This window comes from Rhinolophus hipposideros (genome assembly GCF_964194185.1).
Source record: "Rhinolophus hipposideros genome assembly, chromosome: 9".
Lineage (NCBI taxonomy): Eukaryota > Metazoa > Chordata > Mammalia > Chiroptera > Rhinolophidae > Rhinolophus > Rhinolophus hipposideros.
Genome location: NC_138055.1, coordinates 58,543,214 through 58,568,055, shown reverse-complemented (window position 1 = coordinate 58,568,055; position 24,842 = coordinate 58,543,214). Strand labels below are relative to the sequence as shown.

Sequence of the window (24,842 nt, the reverse complement as noted above, 5' to 3'; positions counted from 1 at the left end):
TTATGCTACACAACTACCAAATAGGAATCATTTCAATTATAGATTGTTCGATAAAAATATCACGTTCAATAGAATTTAAATAGTCACTACAGATATCATATCTGATATCTACAGAGTTGACTATTTATAATACAAACATTCCAAAAGGTGTTCCTCTTGTCAAACTTACATATAAATTTTATTACACTGACATCAGTGGAGACTTAACTGCTGTCATTTCTTATAAAAAATCAATACAAGCTAGCTGAAATAGGAGGCGGAGCAGAAAGTGGTCACTTTCATCACATTTTATGATAGGCTCAAGGTTCACTCGGAAGATCCTCACTGTGAGTTCCACAGAATTCACAATTTCAAGCCCTTGTACTTAGAATCAGATGTTATTGTTCTGTAACATTCACTGAACACTGATAATAAGGTTAGTGTTGACTGGAATAAAAATGAACCCAAAGCTAGAATAGCCTAGATGAGAGTTACAGGAGCTGCTGAAAAATAAATCAGTTAGTCCGATCTCGCTTGGCATTTCTAGAAAGTCAGCAGAAAGAAGCATCATCACAAAGGCAGAGGAAAGAAAAACTTCTTTCCCCTTTTCTCACTGGACTAGTCGAAAGGGCGAATGCCACCAAACTACATAAACAAACAACGGCAGTTCTCTGGGAATCGATGACATACTTGTGCCACAGCAAATTAGAAGTAACAAAATTCCTAGAAACTGTTCACCTTTGCACATTGCATCCTTTTTTTTCTCCCCATTTGCTTCTCCTAAAGGCCTGTAGGCCGCCCTCTTTCAGGTTTGGCTGCCACCTGGGCAGAGAAGCCATCCATACTTCCAAGCATCATCTTGATCCTAATTTAATTTCTCTACCTTTTAATTATTTTATGAGTTTCATTTTGTTTCCACCTTGCCTTTTCCTCATCCATCCTGGCATCCACCCATTGTCCCACACCAGAGATTCTCCTGCCTGATTGGGTCCCATTCTGCTCCAGGTGATTCATTCCTGTTTGTTCTGACTTGGCTGCAGCTTGGATGAAGATTTCACTTCCTTGCCCTAATGTTTCCTTGGCATCCTTTATGCTCCACAAGAGAGCAGTCTGTTTCTCTGACATTTTGTTTGCCCATACCACACACCCCAGCCTAACAGACAGTGTGACAAGCAGCTGAGATAGGAACAACAAGCTGCCATCCTTTCCGTCCTTCTCATTAGAATGACAACATTTCAAACCTGGGTCCAACAGCAACAAGGGGATTACAGTGGACAAAGATTTTAAAGACAGAAGCTAAAGAAACTGTTTTCCTGAAAGACTGGAGGCTCTGATGCAGTGATGTTTTAAGATTCAGAAGATAAAGTTTGGTGCAGATTTGGATAGGGGGCATTTTTTCCATTACTGCCTGCTCCTCAGCTTTGGGTTTTTGAGAATAAGTTACTTTGAGAGCATTAGACATGATCCTTTACGTAGGCAATGTTGTAGTTGTTGTTTCCAGAGAAACAGTAGTGGAAAAATTCATTTGATCTCTCTCTGATCTCATGTGACTCAAAATATTTGGTGGGATGCTATCAGATAATTCAAGGTTTTTTAAAATTTTTATTCTGCTTTTTGAGCAAGGGAATGATTTAGTCAATTTACATTTTAGAAAATGATACTGGAGATAGGGTAAAGAAGATAGATAAAGGGAAACAGAGGATATATCAACAAAGTAGTGAAATTCTATTGCAGTAATCCAGTAAGCCATGACAAAGCAGTAGCCATGAGGACAGAGAGAAGGGCAAATTTATTAAAAATAACAATACCTACAAGAATTTGTTAATGGATACATAATATAAAAAGAGGTAAATTGTGATACCAAAAACCATAAAGTATGGGGGAAGAGGGAGTAAAGTGTTTTGTATGCGATCGAAGTTGTTATCAGCATAAATTAGACAATTATATCTATAAGATATTTTATGTTAGCCTCAGGGTAACCACAAAGCAAAAACCTACAGAAGATACACTAAGATAAAGAGAAGGAAATCAAAGCATACCACTAAGGAAAATCATTAATTCATAAAAGAAGACAGCAAGAGAAGAAAAAATGGAATAAGGGAATTAGAAAATAGTCAACAAACAATAAGATAGCATTAGTAAGTCCTTACCTATCAGTAATTACTCTGAATGTAAATGGACTAAACTGTTATTCATCAAGAAAATATAAAAGTTTAAATAAATATGAACCCCCAAATGGAGCACCTAACTATATTAAGCAAATACTAACAGATCTGTGGGAGGAAGAGACAGCAATACAATAATAATGAGGGATTTCAATACCCAACTTTCAACAATAGATAGCTCATCCAAACAAAAAAATCAATATGGAAACTTTGGACTTGCTATATATTTTATACCAAACAGACCAAACAGACATACACAGAACATTCTATCCAACAGCAATAAAATACACATTCTTCTCAATTGCACAGGAAACATTCTTCAGGACAGATCATATGTTAGGTCACAAAACAAGTCCTAGCAACTTTAAGAAGACTGAAACCATACCAAGTGTCTTTTCTGACCACAAAGAAATGAAACTAGAGAGAAAATACAGGAGAAAAATGGGAAATTTTACAAATATGTGGAAATTAAATAATACATGCCTGAACAACCAATGAGTCAAAGAAAAAAATCAAAAGAAAAATCAAAATATATCTTGAAAAAAAGAAAATGTTCACACAACAAACCAAAATTTATGGGAAGTAGCAAAAATAAGTCCAAGAGGGAAATTTATAATGATAAACACCTAGGTTGAGAAAACAAAAAAGATCTCAAATAAACAAATTAACTTTATACTTCAAGGAACTAGAAAAAGAAGAAAACACTAAGCTCCAAATTATCAGAATGAAAGAAATAAAGATCATAGCAAAAATAGAGACCTAAATAAATAAATAAATAGATAAATAAATAAATAAATAAATAATAGAAAAGATCAATAAAACTAAGAGCAGTTTTGTTGAAAAGATACACAAAAGTGACAAATCTTTGGCTAGACTAAAGAAGAAAAATGAGAAAAAAACTCAAATAAAATCAGAAATGAAAGAGGAGACATTATAACTGATACCACAGAGGTATAAAGGATCATAAGAGGCCCCATATGGAAAATTACATGCCAACAAATTGCAAAGCCTAAAATAAATTAATACATTCCTAGAACAATACAAATTACTAAGACTAAATTGTGAAGAAATAGAAAATCTGAACAAATCAATAACTAGTAAAGTGATTGATTTAGTAATCAAAAAACTCCCAAAGAGAAAAGCCAAGGACCAGACAACTTGAGTGCTGAATTATACCAAACATTTAATAAAGAAGAATTAATGCCAATCCTCAAACTCTTGCAAAATATTGCAAAAGAGGGGAGACTCCCAAACTGATTCTGTGAAACCAGCATTATTCTGATACTAAATGCAAATGTTTTCAACAAAATACTAACAAATTGAATTCAATACTACATTAAAAAGATTACACAACATGATCAAATGGGATATATCCCTTGGCTGCAAAGATGGTTCAATATATATAAATCAATAAATGTGACACACCATGTTAACAGAATGAAGAATAAAACTCATATGTCCATCTCAATACACAAAATGCAACAACATTTCATGATAAAAACTTTTAAGAAGTATATAAAGAATCATCCTCAACATACAAAAGGCCATACGTGACAAGCTCACAGCTGACATCACACTCAACAGGGAAAAACAGAAAGCTTTCCCTCTAAGATGAAAAAAAATACACAGGCACTCACTCTCACCACTTTTATTCAATATAGTACTGGAAGTCTGAGCCAGAGAAATTAGGCAAGAAAAAGAAATAAAAGGCATCTATGTAAGAAAGCTAGAAGTAAAGCTGTCTCTGTTTGTGAATAATATAAACTTACATATAGCAAATCCTAAATAATTCAACAAAAACAATGTCAGAATTGGTCAATGCATTCAATAAAGTTTCAGGATACAAACCATGTACATAAATTAGTTGCATTTCTATACACTACCAATGAACTATCTAAAAAAATTAACAAAATCCCATTTAGAATAATATCAAAACAATAAAACACTTAGAAGTACAGTTAACCAAGGAGATGAAAGATCTGTGCATTGAAAACTATAAGACTTTGATTAAATAAATTGGAAACAGAAATAAATGGAAAGATACCTGAGGTTCATGAATTAGAAGAATTAATACTGTTAAAATGTCCTAACCAAAGCAATCTACAGGTTCAATGCAGTCACTATCAAGATATCAATGGCATGCTTTTACAGAAATAGAAAAAAAAAATTTCTAAAATTCATATGGAACAATAAAATACCCCAAATAGTCAAAGCAATCTTGAGAAAGAATAAAACTGGAAGCATCACATTTCCTGATTTCAAACTCTATTACAGAGCTTTAGTAATCAAAACAGTATGATCTTAGCATAAAAATAGACACCCAGATCAATGTAACAGACTCAAATACCAGAAATAAACCCATGCATATACTGTCAACTAACAGTTGACAAGATAGCCAATAATATTAAATGGAAAAAGGATAGTCATTTTAATAAATAGTGTTGGAAAAATTAGATAATCACATGCAAAAGAATGAAATTGGGCTCCTATCTTACGCCACTCATAAAAATTAACTTGAAATGAATTAAAAACTTACATACAAGAATGAAATCCTAAAACTCCTGAAAAAAATAAAAAAAAGTTTCTTGACATTGGTCTTTCAAACATTGTTTTTTGGATATGACACCAAAAGCATACAAAAGAAAAAATTTTAAAAAGTGGGAAAACACCAAACTAAAAAGCTCTGCACAGAAAAAATAAATAAATAAACAAAAAAACCCATAGAATCAGTAAAATGAAAAGGCAACTTACAGAATGTGAGAAAATATTTGCAAACTGTCAATATGATGAGGAGTAATTGTATAGTCTATATAAGGAACTCATACAACTCAATAGCAAAAAACAACAAAACAAAACAAAAAAAAAACATCGGATTTAAAAATGGGCAGAGGACCTGAATAGACAGTTTTCTAAAGAAAACATACAAATGGCTAACAGATATATGAAAAAGAGCTCAATATCACTAACTACTGGGGGGATGAAAATCATAACCACAATGAGATATCACCTCACACCTGCTAGACAGGCTATTATTAAAAAGAGATAACAAGTGTTGGCTAGGATTGGAGAAAAGGGAAACCTGGTGCTTTGTTGGTTGGGCTATAAATTAGTAAATCACTATGGAAAACAGCATGGAATATCCTCAAAAACATCAAAAAATAGAACTATCACATGATCCAACAATATCACTTTTTGGTATATATTGAAAGGAAATGAAATCACTGTCTTGACAAGATTTCTGCACACCATGTTCACTGTAGCATTATTCACAATAGCTAAGGCATAGAAATAACCCAAGTGTCCACTGATGGATGATGGATGAATGAATAAAGAAAATGTGGAGTGTGTGTGTGTGTGTGTGTGTGTGTGTGTGTGTGTGTGTAATGGAATATTATTCAATCATAAACAGAAAGAAATTCTGCCATTTATGACAACACGGATGGACCCGGAGGGCATTAAGCTAAGTGAAATAAGTCAAAGAAAGACAAATACTATATGAGCTCACTTATATATGGAGTCTGAAAACATCAAACTCACAGAAACAAAGTAGAATGGTGGTTTCCTGGGGTTTCGGTGGGTGGGGGAATTGGGGAGATGTTGGATGAAGGGTACTAACATCCAGTAATGGGATGAAGGTGTTAACTACCCCTACTGCCCTAATATTTCACCACATATGTGTATCAAATCATCCTGTTTTACACTTAAATTTATACAATGTTATATCTCAACAAAGCTGGAAAGCACAGATATACTCCCCCCACATACACACATAAGCAATGGATGGATACAAAGTTTAGACCAATGGTTACCTCTTACGGGCCGGGTAAGTTGTGGGTGAAGCAGAAGAGGACTAAAACCATTTCAAGTAATGCTTCCAGTAAATTCTTCAGATGAATGGTAGGCTGCAGGATATTCATTATATTAATCTGTTTTCTAATTTAGGTAAATGTTACTCAAAATTGTTCGTGTTTATCAAGTATATATGTGATGTCACATATATATACATAATAAACAGTAATGTTCTTTGATCTGCTCCTTAGATGAAAATATTGTAGAAAGGAATTGTATATTATCCTTCCTGCTTCCATTTATTGTGTTTTGTTTCCTTCTTTAATGTGACATACTTTAATTCTTTAAAAATTAAATTTAAAATATTATAATTATTCAAACTATTCCTGAGGAGTAAGAGAAAAGTGTTTTCTTTGTTTTCTATTTTCCACAAATTACAACCTCAGTTAGTGGGGTTGCACCTAGTTGTCTATGATTGTTTTTCAAGTATATTTGCTGTGCTTGACTAGATAATGGTAATAAAAATCCAATAATTAGTAAATGGATTTTTGTATAAGCATTAGTGTTATTTTTAGATACAAATTAAAAAAAAAAATCAGGAGCTACTTGACTTCAAAAAAGAAAAGAGTAGGATACCAGCATACTAAAAATAAAAAATAAAAAAACACATTGAAATTACGCATTTTAAAAAATAAAAGTTTAATTTTTTTTTAAATTCTAAATGCGTATGTCCTCAGTACAAGAGAAATTGAATTCTTTCATCCAATTAGTGAAAGAGCATAGTAAAAATACTAGAAAAAAAAATGAGGTAAATTTTTTACCTAGAAGCATAATAAATCAGAACCAAATTCTGTCAAATGTGAGTCATTGAGAACATCAATCTGTACAACGATTCTGGTGTCAACTTCAGGTTTGAGGCTTAATCATTTTAGGAGCAAGAAAGCCATGAGTCATATTTTACCCAAGAGACACTTCAGAACACATATTCATGCTGCTACCCTCATAAATTTCTTGACAATTTGCCTGAAGGTCAATTGACAATGAAATAATAGAAATTTTAAATTTTGAACAGATTATATGAAGGCAAATTTAATGAATATTTAGCCTGCATTGTCATTTGGCCTCATGAATATATCCACTGGGAAATATGACATAGCCTGCAAAGCTAGTAAAACATATGAGAGCACTGAAGTACACTTAATAATTAAGTGCATGGTGTGAGCCCTGAATAACATCAGAATGTCTGACTCCAGGTCATTTTTTCTAAAGGGTTAGCTTTCTTTTCTAATGTTTTATATCAAAAGAAGCATAATTTATTAATTCGTGATACCTATACAATTTTAAGTATGTCACAATAAATCATATTTATTCAAAAAATATAATGCAATTATGGTAGATAGCAAAAGTGGCCACAAATTATTCCCTTCCTTGTACCCACCTTTCAAATAGTTCCTTTACACATTTGCTCTAGGCTTGGCCATGAGACGTGCTGTGTGTTATTTCTTTGTGTGGGCTGCCACAACAAAATACCATTGACTTGGTGGCTTAAACAACAGAAATTTATTGTCTCACATTTCTGGAGGCTGGAAGTCTGAGATTAGGGTGCCAGCATGGTCGGGTTCTGGTGAAAACTTTCTTCCTGGCTTGTAGAAAGCTACCTTCTCACTGATTGTTCCCATGGCCTTATCTTGTGCATGTGTGAAGACTGAGAGACAAGCTCTCTGGTGTCTCTTGTTATAAGGGCAATAATTCCATCAGATCAGGAACCTACCCTCATAATCTAATTATCTCTCAAGGGCCCCATATCCACATACTACTACATTGGGGGGCAGGACTTCAATACATAAATTTGGGGGGGGCATACACAATCAGTCCATAACACTGTGTCCAATAGAACAAAAGCAAATATGAAAAGAAGTAGATACTTGAAAACCATCTGTGCATGTGAGCCCCTGCTCTTTTGCTATTCTTGGGAACCTTGTCATTACTATCCAGTAAATAACCCAAGCTAGCCTGCTGGATAGTGAGAGACATGCGGCCTTATCCCATCTTTGCCCTTGCTGTCCTACACTAGCTCAGTTATGTATAAAATGACCTTAGCGCTGAAGATCAGTCCAACTACTCCCTGAGACAATTGTAACTACAGATTAATTAGCCCCACTCTTCTTCACCCGCTGAACCTCCCAAATAGCAACACTAGTTCACATGTGATCTAGGCTCACATATCCCTCATGGATATTTTGATATGAATTACTGGTCACCTCAAACAGGTCTACCATCAAAGTTCTGCTAGAAGAAGCTTCCTTCTTCTATCCTTTATTTCACAAATATTTATCAAACAACTCCTACACAGAAGGAGTTCAACGTGTTAGAATTAGGAGTACAATGATAGAACAAGATGAAGTCCATGCCTTCCCAGAATATAAAATTCTGTGGAAGATAACAACAAATAAGGAGGGAGATTATAATACTCTGTGGTAGCTTTTCTCAACTGGAGTTATCTGAATCATCAAACACAGAAAATGATTTGAATGATTACTTTCTGTTTTCCCAATGATGATACATAAATATTATGCACCTTGATGCATATGAAGTAAATTTATTCAATCTATTCTAAAACGTATGGCATTAAGGTGCAATTTTCTCATCAAACTCTAGATGAGAAAATCTGTCTATAGTGATAACTACTGTATTAGCAAGTACAATTAAACCAGCCTGAGGAGATCATAAATATATTTTGGTTGAGTTTTGAATGAAGAACATGATTTAATCAAGTACAAGAAAAGACAAAAATGATCCAAGAATATTTTTCGCAAAAGTTCCTGGTAAGAGAGATGCTGACATACTTGGAGAACTAACAAATAAAATTGACTCTTTCTGTTAGACAACAAATGATGCCCAAGAAAACATTACAATAAAGTCCAACAGAGACTGAAGTCACTCGAAAAAAATGATACACAAAATGAAACACATAGTTTCATCCTTATAAAAATGTCTCCAATATTAAATTTGTGTTATGGGAAAGAAATGGATATTGTGTTATTTTCTTCTTTGTTGTGGATTCACTCCTAGCTTATATGAGATAGTTATTTACTATGTCTATAATTTTAACCTACAGCAAAGAGAAGAAAATATATTAATTAAATGTTAATGTAAATGTTTTATTGCCAAAAAAATAAATATGCTAAGGATTACCATTGGACACCCCCCCCCAAAAAAAAAGACCCATATTCACTGGCAACTTGTCTAGTCTATAAGTAACACAGTGAATCACCTCACTGAGTTAGGTTTAATTTTGTTCAACATCATGGGATTCTCATTTTTAATATTTATTTTGTCTATGTTGAAGACATGGTCTTACTAGTAAATTTCAAATCTAGCCTTAAGTAACAACTGAATCAATTACTATCAGAAAGAACAGCTCCATATTAATTATGCTAAAACTAACTCATCATTTTTGGTAGATGTTCTTCTATACCCACATATAAAATGCCAAAAATTCTCTAAATAATGGTTAGCTTCATTATAGGTGGAGTATTATGGAGCAAAATCATCCTGACATGCATATTATACTGCTAAAGATTCTAAATTGTATAAAAGCCTTGTAAGTTATTTTATGATAGAGGTGACAGAAATGGACTCTTCCTGCCTACAAAATATCCCTAGTCATAGTCAAATATTTTATGCTTCATAGTACAGAATTCCATGGTTTTATTAAAGCTGTAGTTCAAATTGCTGACTAGATCCAAAACTACATTTGAATTAAAGTCCTTGGACTACTATAAAGCACCCTTGCAGAACAATATTGGTACAGAGATTGGCACAGCCTTCCATCTAGGTAAGAACACAAGTAAGGCTCTTTAATTTTTATGTAATAATGCCATGTTTGCAACCGATCCAATTAGAATACAAAGCAGATCTAAATTTTTATTTGGAGATTATATATATACATATATATATATCACCCCTCTGCTGCAAGGTGATGAAAAGTAAAATCTGAAAAGAGAAATCCAAATTAAATAACTACCAAAATGAAAATAACAACAACAAACATCTCCACAGTGTGGTAAAACAATGAGTCTGCTGGAATCTGGAACCAGAAGAAATCCATGAAGCAGAGAAGTTCATGTTCTGTATAACGGAGGGGACAGAGTGCTCCAAGTAAGATGGGGCACAAGAGAATCTGGCTCACTGATACAGGCAAGGTGTTGGTGTGGGCCTGCCTTCCATACCTTTAATCCCTCCTGAGAGGAGAAGAAAAAATAAAACTATTTCCCATCACCACCTGGGACAACATTATTTTTTTTTTTATTTTACACTGGAGCCAATGGCAACAAAACCTAAACAAACCATGGTTTAAATCCTACATTTCTTTAGCTTCCAAACAAGCATAGGATGTGGAACAGTGGGAACTCTCCTACACTTCCAAAATCACCTTGTTGAAGCTGTGCATATATTACAACCATCAGTTTCTCTCCTAGATGTACATGGAAAACGTAAAAAAAAAAAAAAAAAAAAAGTGAAATACTGCCATTTGTGACAACATGGATGGTTCTTGAGATTATCGTGCTAAGCAAAATAAGTCAGACAGGAAAAAGTCAAGAATCATATGACTGCACTCACATGTGGGATATAAAACTGAAAGTAACAAAGGAACAAGACAAACAAATAAAGAAACAAAACTCATAGACACAGACTACAGTTTAGTGGTTACCAGAGGGTACAGGGGGCGGGAGGTGGTAGAAGAGGGAAAAGGGCATCAAATCTATGGTGATGGAAGGAGAACTGACTCTGGGTGGTGAACACACAATGGGATTGATAGATGATGTAGTATAGAAATGTATACTTGAAACCTTAATAATTTTACTAACCAATATTACCCCAATACATTTAATAAAAAAACTGTTTATAGCAGCACAGACACAAGAGTTTTAAAAATTAGAAAAATTTAACTGTATAACAATAACAAAATAGATAATTAAAGTTTGTATTCCAATGGAAGTATTATATTCCATTCTATATTCATAGAATGAAATATACAGAGTTAAACTGAATGTGCTAAAGCTATATGTTTCAGCCATCTCAAATAAAGTATGTGGCAAAAGGACTAATTCAGTATACCAATATATACAGTCTGATAACTTATAAAACTTTAAAAAATATTATGTGAAAGCAAGCATCTATAGTAATAGTATAAAACCATGACTGAGAATGATAATCCTTAAATTTACAGGAACAGAGAAGGAGAGAAGGAGAGCAATAAGAGAGGAGAAAAGTATGGGTCTCCATCTGTGTCTATAAATCATTAGTACTTATGTAATTAAAATAAGATTTAATCATTTAAGCAATAACTATAATATGTAAACACTATGGGCATGGCACTATTCTCGGCATTGGGAATAAGTAATAAACAAAACAGACTAAAAGACTAAAATTCCTGCTCTCACAGAGCTTACTTACATTCTAGTAAAGAAGAGAAGGCAGAAAAGAAACAAATAAGTGAAAATGCAAAGTATTTCCCATGATGACAACCACTATGAAGTAAAATAAAACCATAAAGGGAGATAGTGAGAGCTGGATGTAAGATGGTGCTATTTTAAACCTGGTTGGTCAGAGAACTCCTTACAGAGAAAGCCTCACTGAAAAAGCAACATTTAAACAAATATCTAGAAAGGTGGTGAGTACAAAAAAAAAAAAAAAAAAGAGGATGTCTGGAGGAAGAGCTTCTGGTAGGTGGCAGAACATATGCAGTCCTTAAGGTTGCAGTGTACCTGGCGAGCCCAAAAGGAAATCAAAATAGAGGCACACTGTGAATAATAAAAAGCTATGCAAAGAATAATTATGATGTTAAAGTTATTTACTTTAACAGAACTATCTGGTTAAGTGGGAAACAGAGAAATGTATGTCCCATGGATTCAGGTCTCCAGTATATGAATTCAAGTCTCCAAGAGCCTCTAAGTCATAGAAGAAGAAAGAGAATAAGTCATAGAAGAAGGAAGGAAAGTTGAGGAGACAAACTATAAAAAGCAGAAATGTTACTTTTCCCTAGAAATTTTCCAAATTCTCAGTCAACTCTCTTTTATCTGAAAAAAGAAAGAAATGACAGGAAGAAAGAAACACTGCAGAGAAACATGAAGTGCTTTCTCCATATCCCCTCTTCTACACATCCCACCAGTGATGGTTAATTTTATTTATCACCTTGGCTAGGCTCTGGTGCCCAGTTCTCTGGTCAAACACTGATCTAGATATTTCTGTGAAGGTATTTTGTAGATACAATTAACATTTACAGTGAATTGACTTTAAGAAAATTACCCTCCACCCTGTAGGTGGACCTGCTGCAATCAGCTGAAAGCCTTAAGAGCAAAAACTGAGGTTTCCCAGAGAAGAAAGAATTCTGCCTCAACACTGTAACAGAAATCCTGCCTGATTTTCTAGACTGCTGGCTGGTCTTACGCACTTACTCTCCAGACTGCAACATCATCTCTTATATGAATTTCCAGCCTGCCTCCTTGCCCTACAGATTTCATACTTGTCAGCCCCCATAATCGAATGAGCCAAGCCCTTAAAATTAATCTTATTTTTCTTCCTCTGGAGAACACTGACTGATACAGCTTTTGGTACTGTAACATGGAGCTAATGCTGTAATAAGTGCCTAAAAATGCGGAAGTGGTTTTGGAATTTGGTAATGGGTAGAAGCTGGAAGAAGTTTGAGGAGCTTAATTGTAAAAGCCTAGATTGTCTTGAACAGAACATAGCCAGAAATATGAACATTAAAAGGCACTTCTGTCTCACATAGAAATAAGGAGCATGCTATTGCTCACTGAAGGAAGAGTGATCCTTCTTATAAAGTTGCAGAGAACTTGGCTGATTGTGTTCTGGGTAGAAGTAGAAGTTGTAAGTGATGAACATGGATATTTAGCTGGGAAATTTCCAACAAAACGCAGAAGGTCTAGCCTCGTTTCTCCTTGCTGTGTATACTAAAATGGGAGATGAAAGACATAAATTGAAGTAGCTATTACTAAGCAAAAAGGAACCAGAACTTGATGATTTAGAAAATGTTCAGCCCATACAGACAGTGTGCTCCAAAAACAGGGTCAAGAACAACCATTTGCTGAAAAGATTCAGTGTGTGACTCGTGGGTCCAATCATCTATCTTAGCAGAAGTGAGGGAGAGAGATGCAAGTATCCAGGAAAGCTCTGCGGCGAACCCTTTGGTCTGATGGCTTGGATCCCACGAATCGCACAAGAGGTGGAAAAGGCTTTTTGTTGTTGTTGTTGTTGTTGTTGTTTAAAAAAAAAAGTTATACCAGCACAAACACTGACTGCCTTGATTGAAAGAAACAGACACAGGATGAAATGAAGAAGGAGTAACTAAAGGAAGAAGCACAGGATAAGGACCTCTTCAGTCCCAGAGGGTAGAGCTACCTCCTCAGCGCTAGCTGCCAGGGCTGAGAGTGTGAGACCATCCCAGCAAGAAAGAGAGGGAGGGCATTGGCCACAGAGACCTGTTTTCCAGCCTTAAACCTAAGGGAATTTGCTCTGCGAAGCTGCAAACTCGCTTTAGATCAGTGACCCTTTTTTCCTTCCAATTTCTCCCTTTTGGAAATAGGATGTATATTCCATATCTGTCTCATTGTTGTATCTTGGAAACAGATGACTTGTTTGCTAGGCTGCAAGGCCATAGATGGAGTGGAATTTTGTCACTGGATGGGCCATACCCCAAGTATCACCCAAAACTGACAGAATTTGGACTTAGAGTCAATGTTGGAATGGTTAAGACTTTGGGAGATGTTGGGATTGGGTCCACGTATTTTTTGCATGGGGAGAACTTGAGTTTGGGATGGGTCAGAAGGCAGACTGTATGTTGAATTGTGTCCCTCGAAAAAGATATGTTTAAATCCTAACTTCCAATACCTCAGAATGTGACCTAATTTGTAAATAGGTAATGTGATTTGTTAAGATCAGATCATGCTGCAGTAGGGTGGACTCCTAATTCAATATAACAGGTGTCCTTATAAGAAGATGGCCATGTAAAGATCCAGAAACACAGGGAGAATGTTGCCTGAAGATGGAGGCATAGATTGGAGTTATGCTGCCAAAAACTTTGGCTAGCAAAAGGTAGAAGAGGAAAGGAAGGGTCTTCTCCCAGAAGCTTCCAAGAAAGCACAGGCCAGCCGACACTTCGATTTCAAACTTCCAGTCTCCAGAACTGAGAGAGAATAAATTTTTGTTGTTTTAAGCCACCTAGTTTGTGGTTCTTTGTTATGACAGCCCAAGGAAGAGCTCTATAAGGATGTATAGTCTCCAAGGTAAAGTTTTATACATGTTCACGTGATTCTCATACGAAACAAATGAGGGAAGCACTACTACTATTGTTATAACTCCTAGTCATAGCACACTTAACAGAGGCTCTTATAGGTTATGTGAATTCCCCATGTCGACAAAGCAACTTAACTGTGATGCTGGGATTTTGAGCTCGATTTGCCGACATCTTTACAACATTGAAAATACTGGTACTCGCAGTCTCTCTCCTTTTTGGATAGACCTTCTGTGTTTGTATATGAATGCACGTGTGTGTGTGTGTGTGTGTGTGTGTGTGAGAGAGAGATATCTAAGGGTAACTGACAGAGGGCTTTGGTGAACTTTTTAGCAATTCATGGAATATATCTGATAATGGGCTAAAGGAGGAGAGGCAAACTCTTTGATGGTAACCTGATTTGTATAGTCTTAATAGAAAACTGAAGTGCTCGCTTCGGCAGCACATATACTAAAATAGAAAACTGAAGTAGGTGACTGTCCAGTAGAGTGACATGTGTAAGCCAGGTTCTGAATGTAAGTATCTAATAATAAAAGATGACTTGAAGAGTCTACTAAAAACAAGATAAGAAATGTATACATATTGAACTTAAAAAACCATCATCTTAATAGACAGGGTGTAAATTTAATTTTGTAATCATGGTTAAGTTAAATAATTGTTTTAGATTTAGATTGTCGGCAGATAGCTTCAAACTTTAAATGAAGACACTTCATATTTATTTGTATACTTTAATTTGACTCATATTTTAAATTTCCTTAATTAGTGAAACTTCAGCCACCTAAATATTTAACTTATAAATGATGAACCTGTCAGCATGGATTTAGTGTGCATCAAAACAAAAACTGGCAGTTTTCTCTTCTCTAACCTTGAGAACATAAATATATAAGCAAATCTATATACAGACAGAAGGACTAGATTAAATAAACTATAATAAGTTAATATGTGTAAATTTTAGCAGTTCCAAGGATGAATCTGGAAAATATTACTCCACAACTTACACCTTAAATGTCAGTGCTTATGTTGCTACACCTCCAAATGGAAATGTAGTAAGGAATAAAATATGATTTCCCTTTCAAAAACAACATAAACATTGACTAATAAACCATTAATTCTATTTGTCAGCTGGTAAATAGAGACTTTAATTCTAGTCCCAGCACTCCCAGTAGTTCTTGTTACTTTCCCTCTCTGAACTCAGTTCCTCATCTGTAAAATGTGATGTTCTTCAAGGTTCCTGCTAGCTCCACGTTTCAATTATATAATCATCAATCATTGTCTGACATTTAATTTCAGTTCAAGAGAAATATAAATGGAAAACTGCATATCTAACCACAATAACATTTAGTTTTTGATGCTTGCTTGTCTTTATCACTTGAGTCTAAATACAACCAAAACAAGTTTCCCTGGCCTTGGATATCCGCTGAATAAAGATAACAATAACCAGATACTCTAGAAAGAACTGAAATTCTCTATGTGAATTCATCTAATTGATGGCTTTGGTGGTTTAAGCCATGTATCTCTTTATGTTGCGAACTTGATGCAGAATATGATTACTCTGTATAAAGCAGATACTCTTATTCTTAGAAACCAACTTTGAAAACTGAAAAATTTAGTAAGCCATGCCTTTAATTACATCTAAATTATAGCATCACCTGAAATATAACTATATATCTTGCCATAATACAATCCCAAATGTTTGGGGAACAAATTGCCTAACCTCCATAATAAAGCCCAATTCATTTTTACAATTTTTTCAGCGAAGTACATATCGATATTTATAAATTATTATGATTTAGAAAAAGAAAACTAAGACTACTTTTGATATTGTCATATAATATCGAATAAAAATGAAACTTTAGTGATTCAAGATTCAGTGCTATTTTCAAAATTTCAATGTTAGGCAAACTTTAAAATTATCCTGACTAGTGAGGACTTGGCAGACTATATAATGTACTATATTATTTTAAGTTGTGATTAATACAACTGTTAGCCAAGAGGTTTAAGAATGACAATACTTTCATTAAAAACATTTAAAAATTATGTTTACCTAATACAAGCATAGAATCCTTCATTAGCTTTAACTCAGTACAACTCAAAAGCAAAATATTTTTGCCAGCCAACATTTATAGAGTTTTTTATTATTCTTTTGTTAGTTTAGAACATGAAATCTAACACTGATATTAAAGGACTGAAAAAAAAAAACATGTCTATAATCTACAGTATAGCTTAACGTGGCTATAATTTGTATAATTTAAAAATTACCTGAATAGATAAAGAACATGAATTTGACACTTTTCTCAGGGCTTAGAGCTGAAAACAGAGGCAACTGATCATTAACTTTTAGCCAGAAGCAACCTTGCATACATATCTCAAGAGACTCTCTACTTTGCCCTTCCCTCTTTCGTTTCTCAAGTAGGGGAAAGATAGCTCTCTTCTTGAACTTAACTTTGACATACACAATTAGTTCATACTTTTCACAGTTAAATTTAACTTGGCTTAAATTATATTCTGGGTCAAAGAAGGTGAGCAAGTCTGGCAATCCGAACTGCTAAATTTAATCTTCTGATTCTCTTTCTCTGATGTTGATATAACCACATTTTCAAGTGTATGTACAATCACATGATTTAATATCAAGTATAGTACTATAATATATACACGAATGTGTCAGTGAATCTTCACATGTCTCAGACTAGATAACTCAGTAAATTATAAACAATAATAAAGAGGTCAAGGTCATGTGCTGAATCCCTTGAGAGTCATTTATTAATAGTTTCATTTTGCTGCTTAATCACACATGTCACTCCTAACTTGGCCAGTCATTCTGTAAACGCATGCTCCTATCACAACAGTCCACCCTAAGAGTGATGGTGAATATAATGGTAGGTCAGTGTTGCCATTTTTGTTTTTGAAGAAATTACAGTAACCTTTGGAGAAATAAAGAACTATTGTTTATTGAGTATTTCTCATATTCTAGGTAGGTATTTTACCAAACAATTTACATCCATGATCATTCTCTAAACCATATAAGATAGACATTATGATACATATTAAGTATGAGGATACTAAAAGCTCAGAGTTTTGATTACTTATGTAAGTTTAGGTAGCTGATTTCTAGATACTGGGTCCTGAATTCCAATCCTAGTTTGTCTGGATCTAAGGTCCATGTTCCGTGGTCAGTAGGTGAGGGGAATCTGATTTTTCATGTGAAAGATGCCAATATTTAGCATGAAGCAATAGTTGTAAAATATGCTTCCCAAAGATTTTAATAAGCTGCATATCTAAATGTATATAACAGTTACAATAATATCATATGTAATATCATAAATAATCTCTGGACACTTCATTTAATTTAAGCAAATAAAGCAAATATTTTTATAAAATAAGATGTAGTATTTTTCTGTCTCTTCTATTAAAAACTTTAGTTCAAAAAATAAAATAAAATAAAAGCATCAGGAAATTTTGCCTAGTACAAAATTAAACATACACTGAGATTGTAATACTCGTACACTGAACAAATCGTGCTATGGATTGCACAATTATGTAGCACATTTGACAATCAAAAACAGACAACACCTTTACTGAGAACTTTTCAAATACCTTTGTCCCAAAACAGCAAAGTGCTTAGTAGCTAGCAAGTGTTCAATATATTTATTTGGGGTAAAATTAGCTGATATAATTTAGGTGATTAATCGACTAAATATAACTTCATTTTGTACTTTGTAGAGACACCTCAAAGGAGTTTCTTTTCCAAAAAAAGTGGAGGAATAAAATCTCAGTGACATTGTTTGCTTGATCAACTACTTTGATATAATGTAAATAATCATTTATGCAAATAAATGATTATTAACTTTATTAAGTGAACATGGTATTAATTACAAGAGTCCAAATTTAAAAAGCTCTTATATGTATAATTAATTTCTTAGTATTATCATAAAAGTTCTAAAATTAAAAGAGAAACACAAAGATATGTCTAAGTTTGCTTATATAAAAATTATATTATCAAGAAAGTAATGACAACATAAGATCTATAAAAATTAGAATGCGGGAGTGTCAACAATATATTTTTTTACTTATTTTGTATGTTTTGCTTATTAGTTTTTCTTTTATTAGTTTCAGGTGTACAAAGCAATGTAATAGACATTTATACAAAGTGATAACCCCCCAATCTAGTCTGCCTCTGACATCGTATATAGCCGTTACGATATCACTGACTATATTCCCTATGTTGTACTTCACATCTCGTGGCTATATGTATATTTAATTATAGTTGACATTCAGTATTATTCTACTTCAGGTTCAGCTGTACAGCACATCGGTCAGGCATCTACACAGTCTATGAAGTGATCCCCCTGATAAGTCCAGTACCATCTGGCACCCTACATAATCTTTACAACATTATTGATTATATTCCCCATACTGTATTTCATATCCCCTGACTGTATTGTGATGGCCAATTTGTACTTTCTAATCCCTTCACCTCTCTTCCATTCCTACCCCCATACCACCTAGCCATCATCCAGTGTTTTTTGTTTTTTTTCCCTATATCTCTGAGTCTATTTCTGTTTTATTTGCCCATTTATTCTGTTCTTTAGATTCCACATATTAGTGAGATCATATGGTATTTGTCTTTCTCAGTTTGACTTACTTCACTTTGTTTATTGTTTTTTAAAATAGCCCAGAAAATTATTTGTTTATTTGATACATTTTATATAGAAAGGTTGGGACTGATTTTGCTTATTATTATTGCAATACTAAACCCTTAAAAACTTCCTATCCAAGTGATGGAAACCATGGTCTGTCAACTTTACAGAGCCTGTTAGAAAAGTTTAAAGAGCTCTAATTATAAATTATATATTTGTTTTCTATACGTAGAATTTATTTTTCTTCACATAAGATATTTTAACATCTTACATATACATTTTTAGCACATCCACCAAAAATTCAAAATTATTTAATTTGAAATTAGTGTTTGCTGAAGTTGAAAAAAATAGCAAATACAACTAACTGACTTTAATTTGCAACTTTTGACACCTGTGTAACAACAGTAAAACTTTACAATTTAGCTCATTTTCTTTTGCAAGGAATATACCGAGTTAAATCACGGAGAAATCATGTTATTAATGTTAAAGAACTGAGTTCTGTGGGACGTGAAATAAATACAGACAATCTTGTTTGCTACATAAACCTTTAAAAAAAGAAAAGCCAAATGCAGAAAGGGCTTGTTTACCACGAGCCCTGGGGAGAAAAGATCTGAAGGTGACTAACCTTTGCCAAGGTTACAAATTCTCAAGAGCAATTTCAAAAAAATATGATTATGTGAGTTTGTTTTTTTTTTTCCTTTTTTTTTTTATATTCCAATTTCCAAAATTCTTCAATAATGTGGGTACACACAAGAGAGAGGAAATAAAGTCTCAGGGGAGAACCTTGATGAATAGCATGTGTGCTCTTGGAACAGGTTACTAATTCTGCATTTGAAACACGACAATAAATTCTTGGCAATGAATTTGTTTGTAGTATTATTCCCAAGTTTCAGGCAGCATTTGCACATTTTCCTTGTAAGATTGTGATGTTTTCTGCATTATGAAGAAGGAGTGAGAACAGAATTAATGTGGAAAACCCAAATTTTTCATCTGAATAAAAAGTGCAAAAAAATTCCACAGAGCAGAAATTTCAGGTGTATATTTTGGGTGAGAAAAGGCAGTAAACTATTCAGAAGACACAAAGATAAAATTCCTCACAAATACAGTGGGATTCTTCTAATGCATTGCTTTACTCATTGGGATAACACATTTTTTCCATATTCATTTCCTGGAAAAAGCACCATAATCTTAGCATTCACTTAGCAAATCTGACTGTGAACATATTATTTTATGAATTCTAGAATTATAATGGATCTATAAGTTGGCATATACAGGAGAAAGCATTCCAAGTTTATTCCCTGATTTAGTTAACCCTTAGAGTTATAATGTAAAAAGAACTTTTTTTTAACCTTGATAAGCATAAAAGAAAAAAAAAGTCTTGTTACATTTGTTTTCATGGAAGAATTATTTTATGATCACAGGAAAATAGAATGGGAGCAAAGTATTCTACCATTTCAACAAATTCCCCCATTTTTGCTGACGACAGTGGCTCACAAATAGAACATAATTATTAGAAGTGATTTGAGTACATGGAATATTTAAGACCCTTTCTTCTTCGACGGTTATCCAGTCGATAGAAGATCTTACTATATTCGGCCAATACAGGAACCATGTTCAGAAAGAGAATTCTTTAAAAACATCCTCTAGCCCGGAACCTTTGATTTCTCTTATCTCCCTGCCATCACCCTCTGCATGCACTGTGGCCTCACAGCTTCCTATTAAATGAACCACCATTCTGCCAGTGACTCAGCTGGAAGTCCCAGAGCCAGCAACACCTTCTCCCCCTCTCTGCTATCAAATCAAAGTTGCCAATCCTAGTAGATCCTATTCCACAAGGACTCAAATCTATTTCTTTTCCGTCTTTCCCACAGGCACTGCTTAATTTTAATAAATTTGGTATCTTCCCAATTGCTATCCCAGCATGCAATCTGTCTACTTGAATAAAGCCTCAGTATCTTTGCCTACATCACATAGTTAATATAAACTAGACCATGACATGTTCCTAGTTAAAACTGGTAACTTCTCAGCTCCCCTTTCCAACACCCACACCACTACCATGTGTGAATGTGTGTGCACGTGTGTAAACACACACACACACACACACACACTTAAACACAAATAACAGGGGTATGTTATTTTGTAATGTGATCAAGTGTTTAGCTTCTATTGTTATAGCCAATAATACCAACATAGGTGTTTCAATGTGCTTTGTTTTTTTTTTGTTTGTTTGTTTGTTTTTTTACTGGCATTAAAACCCATCATTTCTCCTGGTTTTAAAAGCACTACAAACGCATTAGAAATTAAGAGACTGTGAGTACATAGAGTTTAAGGCAGCATTATATCTACTAACCTATTCACCCCTCACCAGCAATGAGATTCTTACACACCTCAATAGAAGTTTTTATCTTTAGTAAAAGTTAATAAAAGCTTTAAATGTTTTTAAGTTATTTTAAATGAAAGTATAAAGCTTTCAAATGCGTATGCCATGGAACATAAGTAAGAAAAGTAGAATGGTTATTGTTAAAAAGGCCACAAATGACAAATGCTGGTGAGGATGTGGAGCAAAGGGAACCCTGATGCAGTGTTTGCAGGAATGTAAATTGGTACAGCTGCTCTGGAAAACAGTATGGAAGTGTCTCAAAAACTTAAAAATAGAACTGCTTGTATGGCCCAGCAGGCTCACCTCTGGGTTTATAACCAAAGAAGATGAAATCACTATCTTGAAGAGATACCTGCACTCCCATGATCATTGCATCATTATTCCCAATAACCAAGATATAGAAACAACCTAAGGTCCATCATCAGATAAATGGATAAAGATATGTAAAAAAGATGAAAATTTTGTCCTTTGTGACAACGTGGATGGACCTTGAGGGAATTATGCTAAGTGAAATAAGTCAGGCAGAGAAAGACAAATACTATATTTACAAATGGAATCTAAAAACACCAAACTCATAGAAAACAGAGTAGAACAGTGGTTGCCAAAGGTTGAGGGATGGGGAAAGAAATGGGGAAATGTTGGTCAAAGAGTACAAACCTCCAGTATAAGATGAGTAAGTTCCAGGGACCTCAGGCACAGCACGGCGATTATAATTAATAATACTGTATTGTATACTCAAAAGTTGCTAGGACAGTAGAGCTTTAATGTGCTCACCATAACAACAACAAAATGGCAACCATGTGAGTGATGGATGGTTAACTAATCTACTGTGGTAAACATTTTGCAGTATACATGTGTTTCAAGTCTTCACATTGTACACCTTAAACTTACACAACGTTGTGTGTCATATCTTTCTCTGTAAAGCTGGGGAAAAATAAAGAAATGTGAAGTCATATGGCAAAAGCAGTTTGTAGGAGTCATAACTATGCCCTAGGACTTGATAAAAGTCCTATGGCTTCAATTATTTTATTCCTCTCTGCTTCCCTGTGTGAACTAGACTCTCTTGGTGTCGTCCTCAGCAGCACAATGAACATATGAACAATTTGTGCCTTTGTAGGGCCCCGTGACAGGCTCCAGCCTCATCCCCTGGGGAACAAGCTATTTCCTACTATTGTGTAGCGTAACTCCTTGCTGTCCGTCTTCACTCTATTCTAAAGGATTCTTGAAAAAAAGAAAAAGTATTGGGTTTAGTGTTAGAAAGCTTGGGTTCAGAGCTATACTCTACTTCTTGCCCTGAACAAATTACTTAAACTCTCTGAGTCTCAGACTTCTCACCTACCTATTGGTTTCATATTTCCTAATGTAGACACTTCTGATCAAATAGCACTTCAGTCTGTTCCATGTCTGACTGATGAATTTGAAAGAAAAAAGAAAAACAAACAAACAAAAACTAAGTACATTTATTTTCCATATGTGCCTTCCTATGGAGGAAGGTGCGTTCTGGTTTGGTCAATACCATGTGGTAATTTTGCTAAAGAAAGTTCTGCTCGTACAAAAGGAAAGCCTAAATTTTGGACATAAGTTCAAATTAGAATCTCTATTTGACCATATATCCAAGCCATATTCTCCATTTTAGCATCAATTTTAAGAATCAAATAGATGAGACGAGGGGCTAGCTGGATCTATTTCTTTCCTTATGTTAATGAATCGATTAACCAACACTTAGTGAGCAGCTAGCATACAAAAACTATTGTTATGAATAGTACAGATGCCAGAATAAATAAGATAGGTTTTCTTTTCTCAAATAGTCACTCTTCTAATGATGAAAGATAGATTCATATACAGTTAACAAGCCAGAATCATTAAAGGTAAAATAGAGATATAAAGTATTACTAGAGTTGCCATATAATATAGTATATTGCATAGTTTAACTCATCACCTCACATATCCTACAGGTAAGAATCAAAATCATAAAACCTACTCAAGGCCTCTGCCATAACATCATAAAGCTGCTTAGCAATGTTAAGATTTCATTATTAGGATAATAGCATAGAAAAGTCCCCCTGTATATGAAACAAATGTGCTCATTATTAACCAGATATTCCACGAACACATTAGCAAGTGTGACTGTTTTGCTCATAACAGGAAGTCTCAATTCATTATTTCTGGACCATAACATGTATGGAGAAGACTAAACGGTCAATTTAAATTTTTTCCTAGGTTACAGACACTGTCAAAAGTATATTAAACTGGCCAATTCAGACTGAAAGAAAAAGCCTAAACATTTGGTCATCAGCATTGACATCAACCCACAGAATCCACAATCTATGTGAAACAAATGACAACACAATGAGTAGGTTAGTGGAAGTTTTAAATAGGGAAAATATTGCTGTGCATGCTCTGTTTACCTCCCTAGTGATTTCTTTTTGTGGTTTCAAGGTAGAAAGCCATATAGAAGTCAAGGAGGTATTTGATGTGTAATTTACTTAAAACCTTCCTCTCATTCCATTGACTTATTTTGCTCAAATAATTTATTTTTCTTTTTATTCCTGCTACCCTTCTGTAAACTGCTGGATAAAGTTAAGGCAAAAATAAGAAAGAGGGAAATCCTTTGTAGAGTCAGTGTTCAAAAGTTTCTCTAAGACCACATGAAGATCTATATATATATATTTCCACACAGTTAAGTGCCCTGGAGAAAACCTTTTTTAATTTTCTGTGATTTTTAGCTGTATCCAGGCAAATGAAATGCTAATTAGTGAAGTGTGAAAGGAATGGGGTTGTAAAATACAAGTTGAAAGAATTGACTGAAGGGTACCGCTAAGATGTAAGACGTATTTGAGGAAAAGCAGAACTCTAATTTAACTAAATGCACACAAGGTGATTACCTGTGTCTGTTTTCCTAACCACATACTCAATCAGCCTGTGATTGCAGTTGATGCTCAAGATACACAATCTACTGTCTATAGCTCATGAGGAATAGGCAGGGACAAACCAGTTCCCTTAATAAACATGTATCCGAAGGAACCATATGACGCATGACAAGGGACCTCAACAATCATATGCTTAGAACGAGACAAAAATTAACAAATCAAAGGGCCAAACGCTCCATGATTGACCTGATGACACCCTGGCATAAACCACTCAACTCTCAAACTTCTAATCTCACAGTGTTTTAGTTTTCTGTTGCTACTGTAACAAACTACCACAAACTTAGTGGCTTAAAACAACTAAATTTATTATCTTATAATTCTGTAAGTCAAAAGTCTCACAGGTTTAAAATCAAGTTATCACTAGGAGGCCTAGGAGAGAATTTGTTTCCCTACCTTTTCCAGATTCTAAAAGTCACCCACATTCCTTGGCTTATATCTGCGTTCCTCCATTTTGAAACTATCAAGGTCAAGTTGAATCCTTTTCTTGCTATCACCTCTCTTTTATTTATCAGGACCCTGATGATTACATTGGTCCCATGCACTTAATCAAAGATAGCCTCAAGGACATCTAATTAGCAACTTTAATTCTCCCTCACCATGGAACATAGCATTTTCATAGAGTGCAACGATTAGGATGTAGGGTGC

At 34.4% G+C, this 24,842-nt stretch overlaps 1 protein-coding gene across 8 annotated transcripts in view; it reads right to left on the bottom strand.

Annotated features, from left to right (window-relative positions):
- SLC16A7 (solute carrier family 16 member 7) overlaps positions 1-24,842 on the bottom strand; it is a 157,290-nt gene that overhangs the window by 81,661 nt on the left and 50,787 nt on the right. The window contains exon 1 of one of the 8 annotated variants that reach the window (XM_081059717.1): positions 16,510-16,657. The exons of the other annotated variants lie outside the window; for them this stretch is intronic. The gene's annotated coding sequence lies outside the window, so the exon portion shown is untranslated. Of the gene's footprint in view, positions 1-16,509; positions 16,658-24,842 lie in introns of those variants that run through there. 8 annotated transcript variants of the gene reach the window in all.